We start from the raw sequence: 6,528 nt of genomic DNA on the forward strand, positions 1-6,528 counted from the left end.
AAATAGTCTTGCACATGGTGACAACGAGTATCCCGCCATCATGGCATCAAAAAGATTTCAACCAAAGCACCCATGGTGATAATGAGTATCCCACCATCATGACAACAAAGGGATCTCAATCAAAACACCCATGGTGACAATGAGTATCCCGACATCATGGCAACAAAGGGATATCAATCAAAACATACATAACAATCCATGATGAATACATCTCACATGAAATAGACATAAAGATTATGCATCATAAGTCGAGGAGGAACCGAAGCAACATCATACATCTCACAACAAATGATCAAATAAGTACATGACAACAACACTGCATATACCTCAACTCTAATGCTAACTGAAGAATGGAATACTCAACTGCTGGATCTGAATGCACCATCAAAATCATGGAGTCGAATGGCATAAAATCAATTGTCCATGCTTTGAAATTTGACACCGTCGCTCCAATATGGAAAATCACTGAAATATAGAAGGCTCAGCTACAAAAAATGACTACACCACTGAATTTGTGTCGTCGAGAGGTGTAAAATCGACTATCCATTTGTCAAATTCCAACACCGTCAAAATTTGGGCCTCTAGGAATCTTTTAGATTCCCCATAATTCTCCAAAGATTTTGTTCTCTGGGCTGACTGGAGATCTGCAACTCAGATCACAAATTTGATGTCGCCATCATGATTCTTGCGATATTATGAGACTTATGAGTATAAAGTTGGTTGTATTATGACTCTAATGAATTTCAACCTCCAATGAATTTGGAAGATTCCGTCAAGATTCTTCAAAGATTTTGCTCTTTTGGGAATCTACAATTTGCTAGTCAGATGGTGATTCTGATTTCACCATTACATTCCCTGCGAAATTCCGGTTAAAATGTCTGTAAACTTCATTTCATTCAAACGAAATGAAAATTTACCTCCTCGTGGAATCTTTCAGGGATCAAGGAATATTCTCTGAGAATCTGTCTTGAAATGCATGCCATCATGGTTCCGCCTCTGGCCTCGAATCATGGTTTCGCACTATCACGGTTCTGCCTCTGCAATAAAGTAATAATTTTGGTTGAGAAACATGCCGGCTCCTCCACACTCTTCGTCATCCCTCCATTGTCGAATGAAGTCGGCTTTAATACAAAGTTGGTGGGAAAATTTTACAAGAGCATACTCATGGGTGCATTGGTTAAGGCATTGTATTAGAAGTGGGGAGGTTGGGGGATCAAATCGTGCCCTTGTGAAAATTGGTGCACATTACTTTTAAACTCCACGGTTAATGCTAAACTCCGATAGTTAACGCTAAACATGGCGTGCGCGGCTAGCTTTGGGCGGTTATAACAAACCGTGGCCATTACATGTGGTTTTGGCAAACAATTATCATATGCGCGTTTGTTATTTGGTAACAGTTTCGTTGTAAAGTATGGAACCGTTACATTGTTTAACCATATGCCATTTATCATGGCTTTTCAACATTTCAAAACAAATTCGTAATCATATGCCATGCCATTTATTATGGCTTTCCAACATTTCAAAAATTCCTAACTGTGATGATAGCATCCCACTAATAACAATCATAGTGATAGCATCCCACTAGTGGGTAGATCATTTTTCATCTAATTCCTATTCATAGCATCTCACTAATGGGTTAGCAAACATAGTGATAGCATCCCACTAATGGGTAGATCATTCTTCCATCTAATTCTTATTTATAGCATCCCACGAATAAATTAGCAATTCCAATGATAACATTCCACTAATAAATAAATCTTTTTCCTTACCCCACTTAAACTTAACATACTTAATTAAAAAAAAAAAAAAAAAAAAAAAAAAAAAACTTTTTCCATACCCAGAGTTAACCTTAACCTACTTTAAAAAAAACAAAAAAAGAAAACAAATTTACATAAATAATTGTGAAAACAGAAATGATATTGAGAGGATCCTCGGCCCCATCTCTTTCAAGGACAGTGCCTGCCGTTGCTTCGGCTACATGGTCTCCAAGAAGAAATAATCTTTACTATTGATGATGACTGCTTCGTTGCTAATGATCCCTCCGGCAATGACATCAATGCTCTCCAGCAGCACATTATGAATTTGCTTTCCCCCTCAACTCCATTCTTTTTCAATACTGTGTATGATCCATACATAGAGAGCGCGGATTTTGTTCGTGGGTACCCCTCCAGCCTTCGCCATGGAACACCCACTGCAGTTTCTCATGGCCTCTGGATGAATATCCCTGACCATGGTGCCCCAACACAACTTGTCAAGCCTTCTGAACGCAACACCAGATATGTTGATGCAATTTTGACAATTCCAAAGGGTACTCTGTTCCCCATGTGTGGCATGAATTTGGCCTTCAATCAATCGGGACTTGATTGGCCCTGCCATGTATTTTGGCTTGAGGGGTGATGGCCAGCCTATTAGTCGGTATGACGATATGTGGGCAACATGGTGTGTCAAGGTCATCTGCGACCAATTGGAATTGGGTGTGAAGACAGGGCTGCCATACATTTGGCACAGCAAGGCCAGTAACCCTTTTGTTAATTTGTGATAGAGAGAGAGCATCTACGCACATACATAGAACAAGAAACACATTCAACATATCACAACACAACACAGAACTATTGAACACAAGGACATCTGAACGCTTGTTTCATTCACAGATTAAACAGATATATATACATGCTACAGAAGTTTCTGGAGATCATTTGAGTTGGTGGCTTGCTGGAGAAGTTTCCTCTATTGTCAATGTATCCGCCGACTTCATTTAAATATAGCAGCCGACTTCATTAAATATAGCAGCGGCTTTCTAGATTCAGCATTTACTGTTTCTGTTGAATATTGGGGACAGGTAGTTGGAATTACTTATGGTTTCCAACACTCCCCCTTAATTTCAACTACACACAATAAACAAGACAATATACTCTTAATTGTCATGCCTACTGGTCTAAGTCTCAGCTAGGCTTACAACAAAACATTTCATTTTTGTTTTCTTATTAAAGGGTCCATGCTTGTTCCTTTTCCTTTGCTGGTGCCGTTTCATTTTCACCTTTCTTATCATAAGATAGTGATTGAGTTTCTCCTTTCTTGATTGCAGGGTCACATTCTCTGTATTCAACATTGCTTCACGTTCTTGGGACTTATACTTGCCCTTAATGCTTGCAATTTTTTCTTTTATTCCTTCTTCTTGGCTGTCAATATCTACACACTTAAAAACGATGTTAGATTCATAAACAGAACCATATTGATATTTGTCATCATGCTCTTTGGAAAGAGCTTTGCTTCCTTCATTTTTCTTTGCTGACATAGTTGGTTGATTCATATCTTCAACCTCTTTCGTTAATTTTGTTGCTGCAAACATGTTGTCCTGCATTTGATTTTTCTCACCAAACAACAACTCATCAATAAGATGCTTTTCATGCATCATGTTTAACCACTCAACATGGGATGCATAATTGTCATCAAATTTTACTTCATATGTTTCTGTATCACAGAGAATTTCCTCATTATCACATGCTACTCTATTGTCAGCTAAAGACATACTTTCAGCCTTAATCCCAGCTATGATGCTTTCAACACAATCACTTTTAGCTACAACACCTTCATCAACTTCAGCGTTCTCACTCCCTTCCATATTGTATTTCATTTTAAGAATATTCCAAAATATTTTTGCATCACGTATTTCACCAAATTCATACAAAATATTAGACAAAATATTCTCATCTAAAGCTGATATGATGAGAAACAATGCTATTGCATTTCTACGCTTATCATTAAGATTTATAAAATCTTCTTGGACAAATTTCCATAAATCTACTGAACCAAGCAATCCTTCCATTTTAATTGCCCAAAGCTTAAAATTTTTACCTGAGAAAATTGGCAGAACTTGCATTAATCGTTTTAGTATTGCATCAGTGTCTTCCAATTCTTCTATCTGATTCAGATCTTCTTCTGCAACTATTGCCATTTGAGAAAATTCAACTGCCAGGCTATACCAACCCACAAGCTTTTTTTTACTGGCCAATCAGCACCAACTAGGTCCACACAATAGTCAACACAAGACTCCTTTCAATTTTTACATTCAACACATACTTCAACACACTCTGTTGACAAAGTTGTAGCGGCAATGCAACCGATCTCCCTCAATGCACCAAACCTCCACGTTTTTATTTTTAATTAATTTTTTTTAATAAACTCCCTTCACCACTTTAAAAATATATATATTTAAAAACTTTATGACAAAGTAGTTTTTCACATGGCCAAAAGCAATATTTTTACCTTAATCCAATTAATTTGTTCTGGGAGGCTCCTCAGCTACATACTCCTTTTGCATCATGTGGCTTTGAAGAAACCTCTCCACGCACATAAAGTCAATCAAGCTAAATTTCGCAGTCCCACACAAATCAATCTTGGGTTCTAACAGTTGACAACAATAACACTGCTCAAATGACATTCACAGGCCTTGGTGCTCTTCGGCGCTCTTCTCTCAGTCCTCTGCAGGTTGCTATAGGTCCACGAATAGCACACACTTAACACAACAGTTGATGTCTCACAAGAAGCCCAACTAGCAGCCGAAGCAACAACGATTTCCACAAAGAATCACCTCCAGATAATGCTCACAAACTCGGCTTCCGACGCTGACACCAGCGTAGATCCCTGCAATAGTGTTGACAGAACAAAAAACAGCGAACCGTATTTACCTTCAACGGCAGTTTCGACTCTACAACAGAGTCTTGCTTACAATGGCTCTGCAAGCCTACACATCAGTCTTCACAACACACAGTCAATCTTAGGGAACTCAGACAGAACACTGAACACACAACTTACTCAAATGCCGTTCTCTGCCACGGTCGCCACACTCACAAATACAGAATATTTCTTCACATTGAACAGGCTTATACACACATGCACAGGCTTTAGCATGCACACCAACACACTCAGACCAATGCCTTACGGCCCTCAACTCTCAAAACTCTGGCTCCGAACTCACAGCTCTTCCACACTCAGCCGAAACCCTCGGCTCTGATACCATGATAGAGAGAGAGCATCTACGCACATACATAGAACAAGAAACACATTCAACAGATCACAACACAACACAGAACTATTGAACACAAGGACATCTGAACGCTTGCTTCATTCACAGATTAAACAGATATATATACATGCTACAGAAGTTTCTGGAGATCATTTGAGTCGGTGGCTTGCTGGAGAAGTTTCCCCTATTGTCAATGTATCCGCCTACTTCATTTAAATATAGCAGCCGACTTCATTAAATATAGCAGCGGCTTTCTAGATTCAGCATTTACTGTTTCTGTTGAATATTGGGGACAGCTAGTTGGAATTACTTATGGTTTCCAACAATTTGAAGAAAGAGTACAAGGGAATATTCTGGTAAGAGGACATTATTCCATTTTTCCGATCTGACACACTTCCAAAGGAATGTACCTCTGTCCAGCAATGCTGCAATGAGTTGTCAAAGCAGGTAAGGGAGAAACTTGGAGTAATAGATCCGTATTTTCAGAAGCTAGCAGATGCCATGGTCACTTGGATTGAAGCTTGGGATGAGCTCAATCCCACTGCCGACCATGCTGCAGAATCTGAAGTAATTCTCGATGGATCAGCTAAGTCATCCGCTAAGTAGCAAGGATCTGTCACGTTAATTACTTGCATTTGTCAGCATCTTATTTTTGTATAAGAATTTTGGTAGATGCACAGTTTATTCTAGTTGAGCTGTAGTTATTGGTTTCTTTTTCATGCGTTTAACTAATAGTAGGGGCTAAATTGACATCCAGGGAAACATTAGTTGGGATGCAATTATTTTTGAGAATCTGCATGGATATGTTTTTGATTTGGTCTTAATAGTATTCGATTGGGTGCAAGTCTTTCTGAGAATATGGATGCTGTAGCATGCTTGGATCGAGTATCTGCAAGGATCTATTTACGCTATTGAGATTAAGGTTTTTTTTGGGAGTGCAATAAATTGCAGATCGTTTTGTTTGTTGAAAAAAATGGTTAAATGTTTACGCGAAATGAAAATACATTGTCCTCGAAATGCAATGACATGGATCGAGTATATAAATCGATCTACTTCTGTTATTGAGAGTAGTTTTTCTCTTGAATTATATAGTCAAATATTCTGTGTCTTTGACACTAAGTTCAAATATTTTTTTCCCCGTGTGAGATTGCCTTTCATAATAAAATCCAAAATTAAATTTGAAGTTATATATATGAAAAATATATTTTTGTATTAAAGATATCTTTATATTTTAAGTGAGGAATCTATATGTTTTTATTTTCAACCTGCCTTGAGGCTATTACCTCAAAGTTTATTATTATGATATTCGTGGGAATTGAATTTACCTCAGTTTATTATGGTATTCGTAGGAATTGAATTCAGATAGAGGGAATATCAATCATTCAAGATCAGAAAAACTCGTCGGAAAAACTTTTAAAAAGTAGCCGTATAGACAACTGCATTAATTATTTGTTTGGTTTCAAACTGAGAGAATCACAATTGATACATTTTCTTTTTATCTA

At 37.9% G+C, this 6,528-nt stretch overlaps 1 pseudogene; it reads left to right on the forward strand.

Annotated features, from left to right (window-relative positions):
- The first annotated feature begins 1,296 nt into the window (after positions 1-1,296).
- On the forward strand, positions 1,297-5,632 carry LOC149232221 (putative UDP-arabinopyranose mutase 2 pseudogene; annotated as a pseudogene).
- Positions 5,633-6,528: the final 896 nt, after the last annotated feature.

This window comes from Pinus tabuliformis, chromosome J, assembly GCF_031772625.1.
Source record: "Pinus tabuliformis cultivar Carrire ecotype Pingquan chromosome J, CPIR1, whole genome shotgun sequence".
NCBI lineage: Eukaryota > Viridiplantae > Streptophyta > Pinopsida > Pinales > Pinaceae > Pinus > Pinus tabuliformis.